The sequence below is a fragment of the Panthera uncia genome, chromosome C2 (genome assembly GCF_023721935.1).
Source record: "Panthera uncia isolate 11264 chromosome C2, Puncia_PCG_1.0, whole genome shotgun sequence".
NCBI lineage: Eukaryota > Metazoa > Chordata > Mammalia > Carnivora > Felidae > Panthera > Panthera uncia.
The window spans coordinates 114,575,300-114,599,002 of NC_064810.1; the positions used below are offsets into that span (position 1 = coordinate 114,575,300).

General features: G+C 35.8%; 1 long non-coding RNA gene and 1 pseudogene across 1 annotated transcript in view; one reads left to right on the forward strand and one right to left on the reverse strand.

The window, feature by feature from the left end:
- The window catches only part of LOC125921247 (uncharacterized), a 156,080-nt gene that overhangs the window by 87,224 nt on the left and 45,153 nt on the right, over positions 1–23,703 (reverse strand). The gene's annotated exons all lie outside the window — the stretch shown is intronic.
- Positions 15,950–16,074, forward strand: LOC125922285 (uncharacterized; annotated as a pseudogene).

Here is a 23,703-nt window from a genome sequence, read left to right on the forward strand (position 1 = left end):
CAAATCTATTCCTGCAGTAAAGGCCAACACTGGGTCACTGAGGAGAGAGCACTTTCTGCTTGAAAAGTGCTCTACATCTTTTCGCTGAAATAGGGGAAATCTTTACCCCATGTTCGTGTTTAACTGAAAATTAATTTAAAAATTAGTTCTGTTCTTTTTCATTTCAAAGAAATTCTGCTCACTTTCAATTGCTTGGCCCTTATCTAATCTCTCTAAATCTCTAAATTCATACAGACACGCTCACGTGCAAAAGATAGAGTACAACGGCAAGACCATCCAACGTGTACAAATGCTGTTTTAAAAATTCTCCAGTGCACTATTTGCATTAAGGTTTTAGCTATTATTCAATGGCTGATCTATTTTACTAATGTCCCTAGGATATCACTGGCACATGTATGTACAATGTGAGCAACAGGATTTTTATATGTGTATACTTTCTTTGTAACTAAATTTGTATAGTTAAAATGGTCAGCTTTGTTGTCAAAGACAGATACTGGCGACAGTTTAATTTTTTTACTATTCTTTCTTCTTTTCAAGTACTAAGCATTTGACCACTTAGGTTGACCTAAAACAGACTGTTAAATATTAAAATAGAATGAAAAAAGGTAACCTGAAAATATCTGATTTCGTAATGTAAATAATATACACAATCATTTCAGCTGTTCTTTAAATGAATAAATTATATGGAACAAGTTAAAGAGCTAATTATGCCATATTGATATATTTTTGAGACTCTAGGGAAAATAACACTTAATTCATTAGTAAGGGGAAATAAGTTAAGGATTTTTGCATGGACCTACAAAAAAGCAATTGAGAGTTTTACAAATACTAAGCTTTTACAAATACTAAGCCAGAAACAATTAAATATATCCTTTCTCCTCTTTCTCTCTCTTCTATCTTAATATAGATGTAAAAAGGTAGGATTGGAACATGGAACAGAGAGAGGTTGCTTATCAAAAGAGTTACAAAGGTTTCCACAGGAGTCTGAGGTCTCAGATGAACAGTGGAGGTCCCAACAGTATATGGGAATGTAAATTGTGCAACCACAATGGAAAAGAGTATGGAGGTTCCTAAAAAATAACACTGAATTACCTTATGATCCAGCAATGCAGTTTCTCGTATATAACTGAAATGAAATCACTATCTCAAAGAGATATCTGCACCCCAATGTTCACTGCAGTATTATATACAATAGCCAAGACACGGAAACAATATAAGTGTCCATTGGCAGTTAGTGGACAACCCAGGTGTCTTTCAAAGGTAATTTCCTGATAAAGAAAATGTGATCTGTACATCCACACATCCACACACACACATGCGTGCACACGCATGCACAAACACACACTGGAATACTATTCAGCCATAAAAATAAAGAAATCCTGATATTTGTGACAACATCGATGGATCTTTTTTTAAAATATAGATGGATCATAAGTATACTTTGCTAAGTGAAATAAGTCAGGCAGAGAAAGACAAATGTTGTATTTTCTCATTTACATGTAGGGTCTAAAAAATATGTCAAACTCATAGAAACAGAGTAGAATGGTGGTTTCCAGAGGCTGGGGGTTGGGGGAAATGGGGAGATTTGAACAAAGAGTACAAACTTCTAGTTTTAAGATGAGTAAGTCTTGAGGATTTAATGTATAGGATGGTGACTATACTTAACAATATTGCATTACATACTTGAAAGTTGCTGACAGAATAGATCTTAAATGTTTTTACTCCACCACCACTCCAAAAAAGATGGTAGCTAAGTGAGGTGATTGATATGTTAACCTTATTTTGGTAATTATTTTACAGTATATGCTTATATCAAATCATTATACAATTTCATGTCAGTATAAATCAATAAAGCTAGGGGTGGCAGAGAATATCAAGGGATCTTTAAGAGTAGAAACAATAACAGCTTTGACAATTGCATTAAGTAGGGTTTTCTAGAGAAACAGAACCAACAGAATTTGTGTATATATGCATATTTGTGCATATATATGTTTGAATATACATGTATATGTACATAGATGTGTGTATATACTTATATATCCATCTATATATACATATATAGAGACAGAGAGATTTAAAGGAATTGGCTCACATGATTGTAAAGATTTGCCAAGTCCAAAATCTGCAGGCTAGGCCAGTAGGCTGGAAACCCAGGGAAGTGTTACAGTTTGAGTCCAAAAGTAGTCTGCTGGCGAATTTCCTCTTCTTCTGGGGAGGTCAGTCTTTTCTGTTAGGGCCTTTAACTGATTAGACGAGGCCCACCAAACATAATAAAAAGGTAGCCTGCTTACCTCAAAATTTAATGATTTAAACGTTAACCTCATCTAAAATATGCTTTCACAGAAACATCTAGAATAATGTTCAACCAAATATCTGACCACTGTGAACTAGACACACATAAAATTATTACAGCAGAGAAAGAAATTTTGTAAAATCTAGTATGTATTAAAATATCCTTCATGTATTTAGTCTGATTTCATCTGGGTATATAGACAAGGTCCTGAACCCCTTAACTCAGTTCCAGGATTGTCATAGAAAACAGAAATGCATCTACTGCTCATATTTCAGGACCAGTTTCCATATCAATAGATCATGAACTTGAGAAATTCTGCCTATACAGAGTCACTTTTCTGAGGAATGACAGTACCAGAACTTGAACTTGAACCCTAATGATTGACCTTCATATATTTAACCTTAGTCAAACTAATTTCAAAGCCTAAGGAGGGGCTCTCTTTTTCAAGAATTGTCCCTTCAGTGAAAGATTCTATCCTGGAAAATCTAGCCAAGTGATATATTTGGTTGTAAGATGGTTAAAAAAAAAAAAAAAGAAAAGAAAAGAAAAAACCTATACTGCCGATGGCCAGGACAATGAGCCTCAAGGAAAAGTACTCTGCATAATAACATGAAAATTTGTCTGAATTAAGACAAACGCAGCATTTAGATAAAATTTTTCCTGTTTTTAATTGCTTCATTTTTGAGGGTGGATTTATCTTTTAAAAATATTACTGGTTTTTGTGACTGTATGCGTGTGTGAGTTCTGCAACATTTTCATGCAAGGTCAGACATGGAGAACTCATACAAGGTCAATAATGACATAAGTATTTGGGTCTTGTGAGATGGTTTTGTGTAAAGTGAAAGGGGCCACTTTCTTCATCCTGGATTTCTCAGTTATAAGGCAAACTACAAAATAATTAAAAGTAAAAGCTAAACAAAGAAGAACTCATTCTCCAATGTCTGATTTGTTGTTCTCTCTCCTGTAAACCCCTTATGCTACCTCAAAGACCTCATTTAAATGTCTTCAAACATTAGATCCTGGTCTTGTGTGCTTAGATAGGGAATATCCATGCAGTAGCTACTTGGGGGGGGAGCTGGTCTAAGCATAAAAATAAATGACAGGTAGATCAGTGGGCAGTGGTCCAGTCCCAGATTCCCTAGTAAAGGCATGGATAAGCCTATCAGGATTTCTAGAAGTATGACGGGAAATGGAAATGGTTAACTCATAAAATTAAGTGAGAAGACATCACAGACTACAGTATACTGAGCAGAAAAGTGAGGTTGTATACAGCAATTCAATCTGGGCTTTGGGGTAAATCCCCCGATTCAATGTTACATCATAAAACATGTTTGAAATGAGTTAAATAAAAACCATTTGATTTCTAACTATTTTCTATCATTAATGGAAATAAAACCTCATGAAGCCTAACTTTAAATTGTATATTTGTATATTTCAACTTCAATAAAACTTACCTCAATTGTAATAAACGTGATTTTTTTTTTTTATGTTAAGATGCTATGATTAAATGAGAACTTCCCTGGAATTTTTACCCTGCCTGGTATCATGGCTTCCATGTGAAACGATAAACACTGTGCAAAACTAACAAAATAATGAATGTGTCAAGATTTATCCTCTTCAGAACAAGAGTTGCTATATTTTTACTTATTTTTATTCTTATTTGAGAGAGAGAGAGAGAGAGAGAGAGAGAGAGAGAGAAAGTGAACAGGGGGAGGGGCAGAAGGAGAGAGAGAAAATCTTAAGCAGGCTCCGCACTCAGCACAGAGCCTGCTGTGGGGCTCAATCCTGACCCTGGAATCATGACCTGAACCAAAACCAAGAGTACAATGTTCAACCAACTGAACCAGCCAGGTGCCCAGGACAAGAGTTGTTTTAAACTATTATCATAAAATGGTGTCTTCAAACATCGAGAGTCAAGCAATATCAATAAAAAATAACAGCAACAAAAGTTTGGCAAGAATAATATTATCAAAATATATTACCACTTATTTATTGGAATGTGAAAAGGAAGTAGAAACTTCTCACTTCGGTACGATTTCAGGAATCTTAATTATATTTTTGACACTTGTCAAGATGTGTCCTAGTCCCTAATTTCACCCTTTAAAATCTCTTTTTTTAATCTTACATTTTTTTCTTTATGTACAAGTTGGGTAAAACAAAGCCCCAGATTAAAAAAAAGAAAAACATTATAAAATACTTGGACAAATGTACATTTTGGTTCTCCATTCCTACAACCTTTATCGGTATTTGTTTTTAACCTTGAACACTGACATTAAACTTCTTAAGTTACATTCTCTTTAAACAGAGATATCATATTTTTTATTTTCTCTCTATTAATAATATATTTTGAAGTCTCTTCTGCTTTTTAAAAATTCAAGTATGGAGCACCTGGCTCGCTCAGTCAAGTAGAGCATGTGGCTCTTGATCTTGGGGTCATGAGTTTGAGTCCCACACTGGGTGTAGAGACTACTTAAATAAACTTTTAGAAAAATTTAAAAAGAAAAAAAAATTCAAGTATATAATTATTCTAGTAAATGTAATTTATCCTTATTTAAGTATATATTTGCTGTTCATTTTATCTTACTCTCTGGGCTGGCAGCATATTCCCTTTATGGACAAGTGTGCTTTCTCAGTTTATTCTCTGAAATGAAATAAAAAGGATTTGAGTGATTTCACAACTTTTGGAAAGAGATCTCAAAACTAATTTCTTTAATTTGATCTTTCCATATAAGTCATGAATAACTCAATTGTATGAGCAAAGGTGATCCAAAAGTAACTAGAATTTTTCATAATTCATGTTCTCCTGGAGCTAAGAGTCTTTAAAAATATTAGCTAGAAACTTCTCTGGATTAAAATAATATTAATAGAGAGTATTACAAAGTTTTCTTGGAGGTGAGTAGGGTTTCTAATTACATACAAATAATGAAAATATAAAGGTTGAAAGATATGGTAATGAAAGAAACCCTAAAGATTAGAATTAGTGAAATATATACAAGGCCTTTTTCATCCAAATTACATATATCTTTTAAAAAGGAACAACTCCTAATGCACTTTTTTGGTTCTTTCTCTGCAATTATGCTAACAAGTATCATGCTGAGAAAGGATTAGTCCTGATGGACAATCAAAGACAATGCTTCCTTCCTGGTAAAAAGGTGAGAAAAGATGTAGGCATCTGAGCTGCAGTTATTAGGCTTAGCAGCAGGGGGTCCATATGACCAGTTAGTGAGCAAGATCAGAGTTTGCGAAGAAAGTAGAGAAACTGCCTAGTCATTATTGCAGCCTTCTCGGTACCATCATATATGTAAAATCTCTGACTTGGTGGGTGGGAACCACGCTGCACACGTCTCCCTGACCGTTCAACTTAGTGTTCTGTCAGCTTAGCAGCCATGACACCTGGCCAGGTAAAAACTCCCGCTGGGATAAGGCATTTGGCATAGCAGCGGGACATGTGCACCTGCAAAATCTCAAGGAACAGAAAACATCCCTAAGAGGAAGCACCAGAAAGGACCTACTCATTTAATGGCATATTAACAACAACAACATATGAGAAAGCAAGATTTTAAAAACGAGACTAGAGTTTTGCTTCACTGCATCCTTATAATGTCCCTTATAGTAGCTAATGCAGCAAAATGTTAAAAAAAAATGTAGAGCAAGATCTCTTGCTAATTTTAATAATATTGCTGAGCTATGATATATGTTTTCATACATTTTTATATTTCAGTTAGTGTTTTGCTCAATATGACCTTCTGAAAATATTTTGTCTAATATCAAAGCCTGAAACCTAAAAAGCAGGTTAAGATTTATTATCTCTTTAGTGTTAATTGTTGACATATGTCAAAATTCAATTCCAACATTTTTTAGCTGTTCATTTAAGTAGCATAATAGATATGTGTTAGCTTGCCCCATATATATTGTATAGACTACTCATATTAGCATGAGAAAACCATAGGTCTCCAAATGAACTAATCATATAATACTAAGTAAACACGCCTTGTCTAAAGAATATGGGTTAGATTACATTCCAAAAGGACAACGTGGAATAAAAACATGGTATTTTAGAAATGGATGTCTAATACAATCATTTTTAATGTACCTCCCAGAGATTGCTTTAAGGCAAAGGTGACCATAAGGCCAGTGGTAGATGGTTACAAGCCGTCTTCCCCAACATCTGTGTAAATAGATTCAAAGAACTAAAGGCTGCAGTTTCAAAAATTAAACTACAAAAGGCCATATCTATAACTGTACACAAAATCGCCTTGTCTACCCCTTCTTCTTACCCCCCACTACTTCTGGTGCTATTAAAGAAAAAGAATGTCTGAGGACCACCAAGGAGAAAAAGGGCAGAAAGAGGACATGGGAATAATTATTTTCAAGGGTGCCCCGAACTAGTCATTAGTCCTTTCTGTATTCTGTAGAAGCAGTACCTGCATATATAAATCAAGCCAACGTATTCAGATCACCTGTATTCATAAAAGTGAGTGGTTTCCACTGGCATTTGTATTCCTTCCTATTTTCCACTTGTTTTAATTTGTAACGAGATTGTTAAACGTGACATGTAGAAATGATATGCTACCTTGCTAGGGTTTGTGAACACAAAAACTGTGGCTACCCAACTTCTCAGCAAGAAGACTGAAAGAATCCTTCTGTGTGTCTTTAACTCACCAATCTAAAATGATCTTCTACAAACGTAAGGAAAAAATAACACACGTTTTGATCAAAACAAAAACACTGTATGTGTGTGTATGAGGTTGCGGAGGGTGGCAGAAAAGTGAGGATTGTGGTGGCAGTGTTTTTCAGCTCTTGAAAACTTAGCCAGCCTTTATCGAACCCTGGGTCTCAGAGGCACAACATAGAGCTAAACCCCTTCAAGGTAAAATGAAAAAGTAGGACTCTGAGAGTTTCCTCAGGACAGCAGAGTTAAGCCGAGGCCGGGCCAAGACCAAATTTATCTCACTCCCCGATCTGTTTTCTTTCCTCCAAGCCCTACTGTATTTCATCCAGAATTACTCACTCACAGATGGGAAATTTGCTAACATTAGAAAAATGGTATATTAAGGTTCAGAAGAAATCAAAAATATAGCTTCCCTAAGTCATATTATTATTATTACTACTGCTGCTAGCGTAACAAGCTACTTTCTTGACAGGTGCAAAGGCTGCAAAATTTACTGTGTCTTCTTTCGTTTACAAAGTGCTCAGAGCCCCACCTGTTCTCTACCCAAATAGGAGCGCAGTGAGTGGCACATTTATTTGCTGCATTTGATGGCCTCTGCTTTCTCTCTCTGTAGCTTTATTATGTATCACTTTTTTGTTCCTGAAGCAGCTAAAGTCCTTTTTCTTTTTCCATCAGCAAGGAAATGAAATCTGTCGTATAACCTATTACGTCTCCGTCGTCGGAGACCACATTTTCACCTTCTCACTTTATTTTTCATTGTTGTTTTTTTTTTTTTTTTGGTCTGTCCCTTTGATAGAAAGGTAAAATGAGGCCCTGTTCAATCAGCTCTATGGTCAAATCTTCAGTGATGCCTGGAGGCTGACATGTCAAGCATCAGTACCTTGAGCTGCTAGACACAATCCTTCACGATCCTGCTCCTTTCCATCTCCTCTGCCTTGCACTTTAAGCACTAGCAAACACAACTGTTAATTGTTGACACTTTACCTTACATTGCTTGAGATAGTCCTATAAAGAACTGTTAGTGTCCCTCCTTGCTTATTAGGAATTGAAGTAACATAAGCTGATGAGTGGAGACTATGGTCTCTTAAGATGGCAGTTCTCAGGGGTGTAAAAACCAGAACACTGAGCCACACTAGAAAATTTTCATGAAAGCTACACATAAAAGTGACAGACCTACCCCATGTTTTTTATCTCCACTTTCTCTTCTAAGACCCACATTAATACTACAAATGATAGTTAATGGTAATAAGAAAACATATATGTGCCAAATGAGAAACAACTTGGATGTCATAAAACGAATGAAGAAAGCCACCTACAGGACATACTAAACCATAGCCTAGAAAATGTCTGAAGGGAATCCAACCAAGGAGGAAGAAGCTAAAACCTGCAGAATCCCGGAGAGCCTCTAGACTGGGAAATAGATTTGCCAGAGAACAGAAATAAGGCCTAGGGCTATAGGACATGATTAAGCCCTTCACCTTTTTCTGTAATCTGAGAGAACATCTGCAGTCAAGTATGTGTGTTCCACACCTTTCACCAAAGGAAATAAAAGAATGGTTCTATTCTGTTCAATTAAATGCCTTGCACACATATGCAACTCTACTCCCTTCTGAAACATAAATCCCGTACCTCCTCCATTTAGGAGAATTTCAGCTTAAAAGTTTACTTGATCTATGATAGCTCCCTTTTTAAGTCTTTGGGAACCTCCATACTGTTTTCCATAGTGGCCGCACCAATTTACATTCTCAGCAATCCCACTTCTGGGTATATATCTGAAGGACATGAAATCACTAACTAAAGGAGACATCTGCACCCACATGTTCATTACAGCATTATTTACAACAGCCAAGACGTGGAAGCCATATTATTTCTAATATTAGAATATTATTCTATTATTAGAATATTCTAATATTAGAATAATATTCTAATAATAGAATATTATTCAGCCACATACACACAAAAATAAAACCTTGCCATTTGTGACAACATGGATGGACCCTGAGGGCATTATGCTAAGTGAAATAAGTCAGACAAAGATAAATACCACATGATCTCACTTTTAGGTGGAATATTTAAAAAACAAACATAGCAAATTCTTAGAAACACAGATTGGTGGTTGCCAGAAGAGGAGGGTAAGAATTAGGAGAAATAGGTGCAGGTGGTCAAAAGGTACAAACTTTCAGTTATAAGCTCTAATGATGGAATATACAGCATGGTGCCTATAGTTAACAATACTATATTGTGTATTTGAAAGTTATAAGTGAATAAATCTTAAAAGTTCTTAGCACAAGAAAAAAAAACGAACTATGTGAGGTGGTGGATGTTAACTAAACTTACGATGATAATCATTTTGCTAAACACACATATATAAAATTATGTTGTACACTTTAATGCATTATATGTCAATTGTATCTCAATAAAACTGGGAAAAACTAAAACAGTTGATTTGAGTCTCAAACACTGAGCATTAAAATTTTATTACACTCTTTATTAAGCCCTTTCCCATGCCAGATTTCAGTCAGTGTTTGATTACATCATTCTTAAACATGAAAAACAAACAGGAGAGCCAGACGTTTGAAGAAAGCTTCCAACATCCTACATCAAAATGCAGATATTGTGTGTGCCCTCATGGAACCTATATTTTACAAGAATCAAAAGTTACTGCTGAATGTTTATAGGTCATTGCTGTAGCAAGGGAACTGGGAGAAAGGAAGGGCCATGTAGGAAACAGCTGCATTAAACTTTAATCTCTAGAATTTTCTTTTTAAATTATGTGTACCTAGGGGCACCTGGGTGACTCAGTCTTTTAAGCATCTTACTTGGGCTCAGGTCACTATCTCATCGCTAGTGAGTTCAAGCCCCAAGTCGGGCTCTGCGCTGACAGTTCAGAGCCTAGAGCCTGCTTCAGATTCTGTGTCTCCCTCTCTCTCTGTCCCTCCCCCACACACTCTGTCTCTCTCAAAATTAAATAAACATTAAAAATGTTTTAATTATGTGTACCTATTATTCGGAAAAAAATAAATGTAAATAAATTTGTATTAAGTTTGGTAAGTGTATATCATACCATACAATCTATGGAGTTGCTTGTTTGGGGCTTGACCCTGTCTTAGTGTTCTTTTATCAGTACTCTGGGAGTAAAAAAACAAGGGCTCAAAAATCAAATGAAAGAACAGGGACAAAAATTTCTTTATTTTCTGTTTTGATGATTACAGTAAACTGCCTCCAACTTAAGTGACAAATATTTTGCTCCCCTTCCTTCGGTTTTGGCAAACTCAGAGCTATAGAAATCAATCTGCATTGGGTGAATGGTTAAAATAATCTTGTTTATATTATTATCATCTCTTAATGCCTGAAGATATTAGGCAATAATTCTGCAGTCAGTAACATAAATTTTTCAGTTTGATATCTTTGTTTTGAAGAGGTTTTCCCCATAAGGGTTTAGTTGTTTTCAACTATGAGTTCGTGTTCTCTTGGACACTTCTACTCTCCCTGCAGTATGGGGGGCTAGGGGGGTGTGGATTCAGGGCAGGACTCAGTGTTGATCTCTCCTTTGAAACCACTCCACTAGCCAAAAGTGAATATCAGGGATTATCTTTTAACTCTCGACGGTGAAATGACATTGGTGGTGAGCCTTGTGCCTAGTTAAAATCTATCAGGCCAGAGGATTTGGAGGAGTGAATGTAGAGTTGATCAGTCCACACTTCTATATATAAATTATTCACCCATTCAAGGCCCTATTATTAACCAAAGAACAGCACCTGATGGGGACAGGGAGCAAAGTTTAAAAGGATTTTCCCCACAATTCTGTTCCCCGGGTTATAACCATATGCCCAGATAAAGGCATTTATTATTCTTTCTAGGGTTTCCCAAAGGGACCATTTTGTGGTGGTGGTTGTTAATTCCTAACCTACCTTTCACATCCATAGCTCCTGCAGGTTGTTTCTGGAGGCAAAAAGCCACCAACCCTGGCTAGTTCACCATCTCGGCATTGATAAGAAATCATAGGTAAAATAATTTTTAAAAGATGTATCTCAAAAATTTATTTTTGCATAAAGTACACAGTTCTATAATTTGTTCTGGTTGTTTATTGTTAAATTATAGCTATGAAGAACATAAGGATTAGGCAGAGTGGATGGTGGACTTTAGAAATTTAACACTGACCAATAACTGATTCATAAGAAGGAATATGAAGTGCTCCGTGGGAAGGCGACTCAAATGGAAAATGGGGAATTGGTCACAACACTGGAAATCTAGGTGAATATGTGACTATTCCAAAAGATGACAGCAGTCACATATATCACTTATTTTGTTTCTGATAGGAATATTTTCTCTTTTAATAATATTAACACCTCAGAAAAATTAGTGTTAATGTGACTGACTCTGGAACATCCCCCTCCCCATGTGATACTGTGAGTTCAGAATTTTGAAATACTGGTTATAAGGCTGCCTGAAAAGGAACTTAATTTTAAACCAAGAACAAATAACATGAAGTCAACTTAAAAAGTGCCATTATAATTCTAACAAAATTGCCATTCAATCTCAGCTGTCTACCTTCAAGAGAAATCTCATGTGTTTTCTCATCTTGCTTACTATAAAACTAAATCAAGTGATTTATGCAATACATGTAACTTTTCAAATAAATCAACTGTGCAAAAATGTGTCTCTTGCTTTCTCATCTAAGTACTGTGACAAATGTTTTGAGGACTGCAAGTGGACTGAATAAACACTTACTTTCACAGATAGAGGAATGTCTATTTGCTTCATTTAATTCTGGGAGTATGGTGCATGTATGAGAATATTAAATTATTGGATAAATATTAAAAATCCGACATTAAATCCTACAAAGATGCTCAATGTTTAGGGGGAAAATGTGCTTAATATAGCCCTATTATGTGATTATAGCCTATTAACATATAGATTGTTATCTGCAAAAAAAAAATTCTCTTAAGGTTGTTAGATGGTACTATTGACCTAAATATTGTATTTTCAGAAATTAGATTATGAGTCAGTAAAGTGATAATATTTCACCAAATAATGTTAAGTTTTTAAAACACGATGCTTTAAAAATGCAGTTTTAAAACCTTGTTTAAACGTTTGGTCATTACAGAAGAATGAAGCCATTAACACAGAGGGAACAAGTTTGTGTTAACAACTTTTTAAATAAAACTATATAGCAAAGATAATAAAAGCCAATGCATATAGGAGAGGATCCACTGATCCTCAGCTCTGGACAGCTTCTGGTAACTTCGAAATCTCCAAGAATCTGTTTCTCATCATAAAATGAGGACAATAAGAAGAGTTACTTCAAAAAGTCATTGTGAACATTCAACAAAAGGATGCACACAAAACTCTGAAAAAACTGGCACATGAGACTTTAGTGAATATTAGCTGTTATTATTTGCATGGTTTATGATTATTGTAGCTTTTAATTTGGAGTACCCTATTTTAAAACGCTTCTCTAAATTGAAGTAGGCTTGGGTGAAGGATGACCGAGATAAAAGATCTGAAAACCAACCATGGAGGAAATAGTTAAAAGACATAGCTAACGGTCAACAAAAATATCGTGTAAATACCAAATACTAAAACTGCATTAGCCTCTGAGAACATACAGCCCGATGCTTTCACTTAATATAAAACGTGTGAAGAAATAGACTACCTTGTCTTTAAGCAACAGTGTCTTATAAAAGAAAGCCTAACCAAAGACAGAACCAACTCCAATATAAGGAAGTTCAGTGAGGAGGGTTCCATAAGGAGGTGTCCAAAATTGAAAACCTACAGACAGAGTAACCAATGCACCTCTCACTTCAGGCATGTAAGCAAAAATAGAAGAGTCACCTTCCAATAATGATATAGACAGGAAAAAAAATATCAACCTGGATCCAGTAAAAAAGTGGTAAGTGAGCCTCTCTTCAGTGTTAGATACCAGACTAAATGCTGTAGGGAAGGGGCGCCTGGGTGGCTGTCAGTTGAGCTACTGACTTCGGCTCAGGTCACGATCTCCCGGTTTGGGAGTTCGAGCCCCACATCAGGCTCTGTGCTGACAGCTCAGAGCCTGGAGCCTGCTTCTGATTCTGTGTCTCCCCCTCTCTCTGCCCCGCCCCCACTCATGCCCTGTCTCTCTCTGTCTCAGAAATAAATAAACATTAAAAAAAATTAAATGCGGTAGGGAACATAATTGAATAAAAATGGGATATTTATGTAACATTCAAGTAGGCAAAATGAACAAAATATTAGTTACATTTACTATGTTTCATTCCATATTTTATTAGAAATCATCAGAACTAATTATGTATAGTACACTTAGAAGGCATAAACTATCCCAGTTTAGTGCAAAACAATCTCTTGAGGGCAACAGTGAACCAAAGTGTGAACACAGACTATGTCATTATTAAATTACCTTGAGAGTTGTCCTATCATTAAAATCTATTTTCTGTGTTGTGCAAAACTCAGTATCATTCCTAAAAGATGATAGGGAAAACTAGTTTTCTTAGGGAAAACTAAACTATTATTATTTTGCTTTCTAGGAATATTTCATAGAAATGAAATCTTTTTTTTTTTTAAAGGTAGAGAGCAGCTTTGAAGTACGAAAGTCACTGTGAGCCTGTGGAGGTGGGGGACAATAAAAACTGTATGTATTCGTTGTATGCATAAGAAACTTACAGAATTCTTTGGTAGCAGCTAACAAACCACATCACAACTATATAGGATAGTACAAAGTTTGAAGGCAGCAGAGTTAAAACAAAGATAGTCCTGAAAAAGGCATTGTCATTTACCAGGTGCATTAACTTGGGACAATTCATCCACCTTCTCAGAGCCTCAGTTTCCACAAATGAAAATGTGTCTGGTAACTTGTGTGTTTTGTCCAACACTTTCAACTTCATTTGTTCCAAACTTGGACATTAGCCAAGTTATTTCTTAACACAAAGGTTTTTCAACAACACAATTTACGTCTCTCATAGCTGGCATTTGCTCACTCATCTGTGGTTAAAATTGTTCCCTTTTTCTCCTCTTTCTTGGCTGGCTAACCCATAACTCACTCTCAGCCTTCTTTTCAGTTGCAACCTTCACTAAGGAGACTAAAAAATCTAAATATTCACTTCTTCAGTCTCCACTATAACTGTGGTCCTATGTCACGGGTCTAGCTAATAAGGTTTAAGTGAAGTCCTCTGAGAACACTAGAAAAACTTGTTTTCACGATAAAAAGGGATAGACTTGGCTTGGGAAGCCCTTATTTTCTTTCTTCATTAGGCATGGACATTATATCTGGAACTGCATGTTCCATGGAGACCACAGCAAAGGAATCACTGAAATGTTACCACCACATCGTAGACCAACTGAGCTAAAGGCAGTAACTGCCTAACTCTGACTGGTTCATGTGTAAGAAAAAGAAATCCCCATTTGTTTAATCTATGGTTAGTTTTCTGTTAAGTGAAGTCAAAAGCATTTCCTTCTGACACAATGTTTCTTTTGTTCCTTCTTCCTCAATTTTTTTTTCAAATCTTCTCACGTTAGTTGTAATGTGTAATATCTTTGTCAAATACATTCAATGAAGTGACACTATAGTATTGTGTAAAGAATACTGCATGAGAAATCAAAGAAATGTTTTTATGGGCACCTGGGTGGTTCAGTCGGTTAAATGTCCAGCTTTGGCTCAGGTCATGATCTCACAGTTTGTGGGTTCGAGCCCCGTGTAGGGCTCTGTGCTGACAGCTCAGAGTCTGGAGCCTGCTTCAGATTCTGCGTCTCACTCCCTCTCTGCCTCTCCCCTGCTCGCTCGCTCGCTCTCTCTCTCCCTCAAAAATAAACAAATATTAAATTTTTTTTAAAAAAACCAGATGTTTTCACTCTGTTTTAATATCTATTAGTACATAAAACTTTGGAGAGAAAAGTTAATATTTCTTACCTTCAGTTTCACCTTATACACAGTTATTGAACTAGATAATGAATATTTTATATTTAAATCTCTAAAAATGATCTCAGAATCCTTCAAAGGAGACAATTGGAGGAAATGGTATTATTGGAGCCCAGGTTAGGGTCAGCACATGGGAGATGGAAGCATGGCGAATGTATCTGACAGGATATGGAATTAGGTGGAAGCATAACCTCTGCAAAAGTAGACGCACACTCTGGCTTCTCTCATCCTGCCCTCTAATTTGTCTCAGTGTCACCCCTTGGCTGAACTCCACCAAGAAGCAATTTCTATGGAAGCCTAAGAACCACAGCTCACAGCAATGTGATACAGTGCAGGGCCAGGAAGAGCTGAAGGCTACGTCTGGGCACATAGGTCCAGGAACGCACACAAAGAAGTATCAGAAATGAATTTCACATCGGGGGATTAAAAGAGGAATGAATTCAGGAAGCACTTATGGGTAACATTTGTGAAAGAATCCAAAGAGTAAAACAAAGCTTGAGAAATGGGGGTAAAAAAAGCACAAAAATGTAGAGAAAAATAGGCAAAATTATAAAGACAAAGGTCTTTACCTTCGCTTTTTAGAATAATTTGTAAAAAATCGCTTCTAGGACCTTTCTTCCATTTTCTGTCATTCTTTGACATGTTCATTCACTGATTCATTCAACAAATTCTTATTGAACCCCTAGAATCTTCCAGGGACTAGGCACCCGGAATCATATGCACTCTTATTACGCTATTCATTTCTACACCATGTTTCTTTTTCCTGGAATGCTTTTCTCCCAAACACTGTTCTAGCAAATTCTCATCCTTCAATATCCCGTCAACTGTCTTGATCTTAAGAAGGTTCCTAAAATCCCTCTAAACCCAGTTTAGAATTTCCTTCCTAACCACTACTAACTTTGGATGTATTTTAGCATTGTCACTGTACATTGCAATTATTAACCTAAATTGTATTTGCCAACTGGGCTATGAATATTTTGAGATAAAAGCCTATGAAAACAACTTCCTGACCTTTGTTAGAGTTTATTTTACAAAACTCTTTTGTATATTTGTGTATAAAGATTTGTGTGCAATCGCTTCTCGGCCTTTTGGCTAAGATCAAGTGTAAAGATTTGTGTGCAAAATTATATTTTTTAACAAATTCATCCTGATTTTTAGAAAATGAAATGTAAAAATTCTGTCCCCTGACAATTCCCCCTAAACCATTCAACTAAAAAAAAAAAAAAAAAAAGAAAAGAAAAAAGAAAACAAACAAACAAACAAACAAACAAAAAAACCTTTCTCTGTTCCAGAAAGAAATCTCAAAGTGTAAATTTTAGGTTTGTAATATTGCCATATTCTAGACTTAATTCTTTCTTTGGGTTTCCTGTATTCCCCACGGGACTTGGAAGTAATCACTTACTAATTGTGACAACATGTGGTTTCTTATAGCTACTCATCTACTTTTCAATTTCTATTCTGTTTACCTAAACCATAAGAATTGGCAGACAACATGGCTGAAAACCAAGTATATGGGTGTTTTTGTCTTTTTTTTTTTTATATATGGAGACTAATATAGAGAGATATTAAGGACCAAAAGGACATTTCTTTTTTTTTTTTTTAATTAGTTTTAAGTTTATTTCTTTATTTTGAGAGAGAGAGAAAGTTGGGGAGGAGCTGAGAGGGAGAGGGAGAGAATCCCAAGCAGCCTCTGCACTGTCAGCACAAAGTCTGATGTGGGGCTCCACCTTCCAAACTATGAGATCATGAACTAAAATGAAGAGTTGGACACAGCTAACTGAGCCACCCAGGCACCCCAGGATATTTATTTTTCTACATAAAAACACTTATCTTTGTATACTGGCTGTATATTTGAAGGATTACACTGCAAAATACTATGAGAATCATTATTTATTGCTTACTGTATCCTACACACTATCAATGCCCTTTTATATCCCTTGACTCATGTTACCCGTAGCACAGCTTTACAGGCTAAGTACAGTTACTTTAGCCAATTTATGGCTAAAGAAACTGGAAGTTATCTAGGAATCCACAGTTAATATGAAGATTCCAACAAGTCAATAAAAAACAAAATGCACAACTAAGACCAAGGACTCAGTTTTCACTCATAAGTACTGAAACTTTTGGTTTGTTTTAAACAAAAGTGGTGCTGGGGTGATTAAAAACTGTAATGTTAAAGACCATTTAAATTGTCTGCATCGAGGCACAAATGTATACTTGAGCACTCAGCTGGGATGCCATATTGCCAATGTAATTCAGATTCCCTTCTTTAAAACATTTATGTGAGAGCTTTATCATTACAGCTGAGGCATCCTACATGGCATGAATATTTTTATAAAACACCCTGAAAATACATATCTTAGTGATCAATTCAGCACTTGTAATCTCCCAAACTTTATTTTAATCAGGAGTTAATGATGTATGGCACTTCTAGTAAGTAAATGAATGTCTGAATTGCTGTAAGTTATTTTAATAATTGCTCAGCTAACCATTTAAATTATCAAAGATCTTTACTTGTGCAATGTCATATAAATGATGGAAATTAAAAATTAATCAACACGATTTACGTAACTAAAAGCTGCCATCTAATGGGATATTTTTCAATAAGACGACAGCAGTAATTATGCTGAAAAATATTCATTCCTGTAGTTTGAACGATTATAGCAATTTCCACCAGGGGATTTCGCAGTAAGATTCTAGTTCTGGGCAACAGTGATTAATATAATGGTTATTAATGAGAAGTAATTTTGATACTTCTCACAGTGTTTAGGTGTCAATGCCTTGAAAGCAATATGTTTAGCATATTAATAATAAAACTTGCATTGGATTGGCTAGCAAGTAACCTTATTGATTTTTTTTTTTTTTTCTTATCTTCTATAATGGGAAAGGTCGATTAGATGTATAGAAACAATGGAACTTTTCACAGCTGGACTTTACATTTCTCTGTGCTGACATCTTTTGAACTGTGTACAAAGTTCATTAAATGTGCAAAGGTAGTACTGTTACAGGAAGAAAGTGGTAGGGTCAGAGGTCACAATCCACAGCAAGGTGACAATCCCTTGTGGATGGCACCCTGGGAGCTGAGTTAGTTGAGAACTGTCTTTCAGGTTGCCAACAGAGAGAGAGAGAGACTAAAGCCATCAGCAGCTAATATTATTAGAGTAATTAAAATGAATATTGACAGAGATTCGTGGGCTTCATATTAAGTCGAACACAGAGAAGGCAGTCGCGCATCAGATTCCATAAATATAAAATTGTGAATTAATGATTATACAATATATATGATTCGGGTAACACTACATAAATATATATACACACTGGGAGTCTGCAACAATGTATATACATTAAATGCATCCGAATCTATTGGCCCAAAGTTAGAAAAGCAAGAAATTATTCTTCCTCCCTACTCATTCTCTTTCCTAGGATTTTGTCAAATATACTCTTTCCCCATCTATCTGAACTTGCTGTTTGGAGACACATAATATACGGAAACAAACTATAAAAATTATATCCTACTGTTTGTGGTAAGCAAAAGGATAACACTTGTGTTGTAGGAGTCCTAAATTGTGAGGAGAACACTAAGCCAGGTATCATTATGGATACAGAAGTATGATTTTACCCAAAGCACAAATTAGTCCAGGAAATATATTTCTCATGTTTTATTAAAAACATATAATCTAAAGAGATTTCAAGTAGAATGACACTATTGGCAAAATCAATGTTTAAGGATTACCTTTAGTTTGTTAATCATTGCAAGTGTAATATATGAAAAATTACCAAATAATAGAGTCACATAAAGGATTATTCAGGAGTTTCATGAAACAGTCTGAATGGCACTATTTCTCGAGACTGAGAAAGTCTTGTGTTACATTTTATGACACTTCCAGCTTCTTTGTTGTTTGGATGTTATCATTAATGTAAAGAAAAGTATTTTTATCTCTACGCGAAACTTGAATTTTGTTTCTATTTCCTGGTAATCAAAGTCTTCCTAATGTTAATTATATCGAAACATTTTTATTTGCTTGAAGTGGTTACCTTAACTTTCTTTTCTTAAAGTCTCGTATTGCAGTAGGGGTCTGACATGGAAGTGAGTGTGATCACTCTTTGATTTCACATGAGTGATGAGTTCTTAATGTAGTGTCAGGGAACAGATAGACTTTAAAGCTTACTTCCTTCTTCCTGCTCTCTATCTCTCTTCGGATTTATATGTCTGCCTTCTACAATAATATATATATGCATCATTATCGGAGATAAGGTTGGTGAAAACTACAACTATAAATAGAACTCTATTTTCTGATTCTGTGGAACAGACAAAATTAAACTAAAATAACTACGCTACGAATATAAGTCAGAGACTTATCAGAGAGGAGCAAAAGGAGCGTGAGAATAACTAACTAAGCATTTTATCCCAAACATGAACACATTTAACACAAAATATAGTTTAAAAATTTAAGACCGTTTCTGATGAGAGTAAATGGCATAAAAATCCTACTCTTACCATTTTATCACATGGAAACATCATCGCATCTTCAGGCTTTACAATAAAAGTGCATTGTAACTTAAGGTGTAGTTGTTCCGCCATTTCAAATTGATGTGCAGTATTTTAGAAGTTCTAAGGATATCTTTGGGTATTAATATAATTTAGCCTCTTTAATAATTAAATTACTTCCATGAAATTATCAGGACTGTAGTCTCATAATTTAATTGTGTACCTTTTAGTCTTTTTTATTATGTACATGCCACTCAAAAGCATAGTATGAATAACAATGGCTACAACCAGTTATGAAATAAAATTGAGCTGAACAGATATTTTCAAGGTTTCTACTGAGAATCCACATTAACCATGTGATGTGCACATGCTAGAGAGAATTGTCAGAGCAACGACTAACATTTGTGTAGCACTTGACAGTATCATAGACATCTCAAATATTCCCATTTAACCTTCAAAAAGATCTTAAACTCTGTTTCATAAACGAGGAAACTGAGAGTCAATAATACAAATCAGAGCTGTTACATCTCCTTATGATCACGTCAGTCAATAAAGCAGGGCATTTTTTTTTTCTCTTTGGGGGGGACGGAAGAAACAAAAATCCATTAAAATCATGAATCCTTTTTTTTCCCATTTCTGTTTTTTAATAATGCTAAATTTACGAACTTGTTGCTCTTGTCTTCAGTTCTATGTCGCCTCTATTGGCCAGTGATAGCAGTTATCTCACCATTGTCATTTCTCATTTGTCTATTTGCCTGCTAGAACCGCATATGCTCAGTAAGCAAGAGGGCCATGCTTTTCTGGGCATCTCACAAACTGTCAGGCTCACCTTGACATTTAGACTATCTGTTGAGTGTTTCCAAGTAAGTTTACATTCTAGAATACTTAATAATACTTTTATTTAGTATTTGTTTGGAGAGCTCTTGTTCCGATTAATATTTTTACTTTTTAACGTTTATTTATTATATTATTGAGAGAGAGAGAGAGACAGAGAAACACAGAGTGAGAGAGGTGGAGGGCGCCCCTTTATTAACATTTTTAAAAATATATTTATCCTCGGGGCACCTGGGTGGCTTAGTCGGTTAAGCGTCCGACTTCAGCTCAGGTCACGATCTCCCGGTTTGTGGGTTCGAGCCCCGCGTGGGGCTCTGCGCTGACAGCTCGGAGCCTGGAGCCTGCTTCGGGTTCTGTGTCTCCCTCTCTCTCTGCCCCTCCACCTCTCTCACTCTGTGTTTCTCTGTCAAATACAAATAAACATTACAAAAATATTTTTAAATATATTTATCCTCCTCTGGTGAAAAAGAGAACCATGAAGCTATTTTTCAATGTTATCTCATACCATTTTAGTTATGATTGCTTCTGGTTTACTCATTAGCTACATTTTCCCTGATATTTTACTTTTCCTCTTTTTTTAAGTTTGTTTGTTTGTTTATTTTGCGAGAGGAGGTGAGCGAGTGGGGGAAGGACAGAGAGAAAGAATGCCAAACAGGCTCCATGCCGTCAATGCACCCAACACAGGGCTAGATCTCAGGAACCATCAGATCATGACCTGAGCCAAAATTAAGAGTTGGATGTTTAATCAACTGAGCCCCCCAGGCGCCGCCATAGCTTCTTTTTAATAATATCTCTTCTAATTTAGGCAACAAAGTGATTTATTTTTAGAAATATTAACTAATGTAGTACCATTGGTAATAAGCTCATAATAAATTATTTGTAATTTTGGTAATACCCCCCAAGTCACTTTACTCGGTAAATATTTTAAAATAAATACACATTTTTCTTTGTTCTTCTCCTTTTCTTTCTTTCTTTACTTCCTTTTTTTTCCAATAAACAATTACTGAGCCTCTACAATGTACTCATTCTTCAGGGAATCTCAGGTATAGTGGAGAATAAACCTTACCCTCCTGGAACTTATATTCTAGTGCTAATAACAAGTGTGAGCCCTCTTTTATGAAAGTAGTACAAATACACAAATCTAAAGAGCAAGAAAGAGTCATGAATTTCAGGCAGCTACTTTGATAAAATTATAAAATTAATAATAAGTGTAATTTTAAATGAAAGCATCTGGTAGAATGTTCATGAATTCATTCATGATAGAAGACTAGTTGTTCAAGCAAAATAAGCAAAAATCGCTTGGGTTTTTTCACAATTGACTAAATCTGTAATATACATTTGAGTATTTTTATTTCAATTTAAATACATCCAACACCTAAACACTTGCAAATTTCATAAGAATACTCCATCTATAAAATACTGGTATTGGAATAATTTTCAACAAAACACTGTCAATATCAAAGTTGAGAATGTAGTCTAAGAGTAAGTAGATGATAAATCAGCAAGATTCTGAATTTCAAAACATTCTACTAGCAACAGAGAAATCACATACAGATTCATTAATCAGCTTTTTCTTTATTAAATCCATATTTCAGCTAATACTTCCAACATCCTCAGAGAAAGGAAAGTTATGTACAAATGATCCCAGTCTGAGAAAGGCTGTGATCTGAATGATAGTGAAAAGTGCACAAGATTCCATTGGAATGAACACAGCAGTTGTTCCTCCTTTGTATGTTATTATAAAGAGAACTGGGGGTCAAATTGCATGAATGATAAATGGAAGGTACTTGAATTGGGTTGGTTCTTTTATGAACATTATACATTGACCTTGGCAGTTTTGACAATTACATCCATCATTTCTAAGAATCCATTCCAACACCCCCAGCCTGTTCTCTAATGTGACCAAATAAACAGGGTTTGTGAATATAAGAATCAAAGATTGATCTTCTGTGCCACTGCACTGATTAACAGTTTGTTACTTACTGTAGCTTTTTCAATCTATGGATTATGCAAGGATCATAACTCACTATGGCACACCTGTAGATAGCATGTTAGAATGCTTTAATCTTCACTTACAGGCTTCAAAAGGATCAATATTAGACTCCTATATTTGAAAATCAAAATGAAGTAAAACCTTTATGGAGTTCATTGCATACTTTTAAGGTGCATTTTAATTATTTCCATGTTGCTTCTATAGAAACAGCTGGTTGAAGATGGAAGTAGACCAACCATTTCAATTTTTATACTATTTTAACCTGTGGGTAACCTACTTTTAGGTTAAAAAGAATTTTTCTGTCTCAAATATTTTTCCTACAAGTAGAATTATATATAGGTTGAGAAGCAATCCCCCACTCCATCACCAAAAATATTAAATGCAACATTATTTGAAGTCACAGAAATTTTCTCAGAAAGTGTATTGTCAACTATATAGCAGTACCTAAAAGTTTGGAGTAAATTATGTGTTTGTGAGCACTGAGAAATCCTAAGTTATGAGCTGTTTTCAAATCCAAGGACTTGAAAATTAAGTTTTTTAATGACTTGGGTTTCTTTAAATTTATGTCATGATAATGGCTTTATGTTAGAGCTAGCTGGGTTGTCACATTAACAAAGTCTTCATATTTCAACTGGCAGGCAAATTTGCAAGAATTAGGGATGCACTGTGTATTCCCAAGCCCCCATTTCACCTTGGTTTCAAACATGTAATCTGGCATATATTAAGCATTCAGGCTAATTCAGTCATTTCTCTTACATGTTTTCTCCATTTTTGTACCTTTTACTAAGGGACCCACAAATTATGATATTTATCTTTTAAGAAAAGACTCTGGGGAAGAGGCAGGAAGATGGCGGCAGAATTGGAGGACCCTAGGCTTGTCTTGTCCTATGAATACTAGAGAACTATCAAATCACCTTAAATATCCCAGAAATCAACCTGAAAACTGACAGAACAAACTCTACAGCTAACAGGAGAGAAGAGGTCATCTTGAAGAAGGTAAGAAGTATGGAGACATGGTTTGGGGAGAATTGGATCCTAGCTGCTGCAGAGAGAAGGTAGCCATTGTCACAGAGAAGGACAAGAAAGAGAGAGAGAAGAGCACCCAAAGAACACACAAAGAGAAGCTTTCCCCGGAGCTGTTGGTTTGGAAAATGAGAGGAACTGAACTTCATGAGTTCTTGCAACCAGCAGGGCTTAAAGCATGGAGTTTTAAAGGTCACTGGACTTAGCTAGGATAGAGCCTAGAGGGCACTGTGCTATTCTTGGAGAGAATGCAAACAACCCAGGGGCATACAGCGTGGAAACAATCATCTGAAGAGCACCTGGGGCACACAGTGGGGAGAGGCAACCTTCAGCAAGACACCTCTATGGGAACAAAGGAGCTGGCTGGTGCCACTTGCCTCCCCCATCCCTCAGCATAAGCCGGGAGTCCCTGCAGGGAGCATACGAGCATGGATAATGGCTGCCTAACTTACTTACACTAAGCTCTACATCCATGCACTTCAGTGGA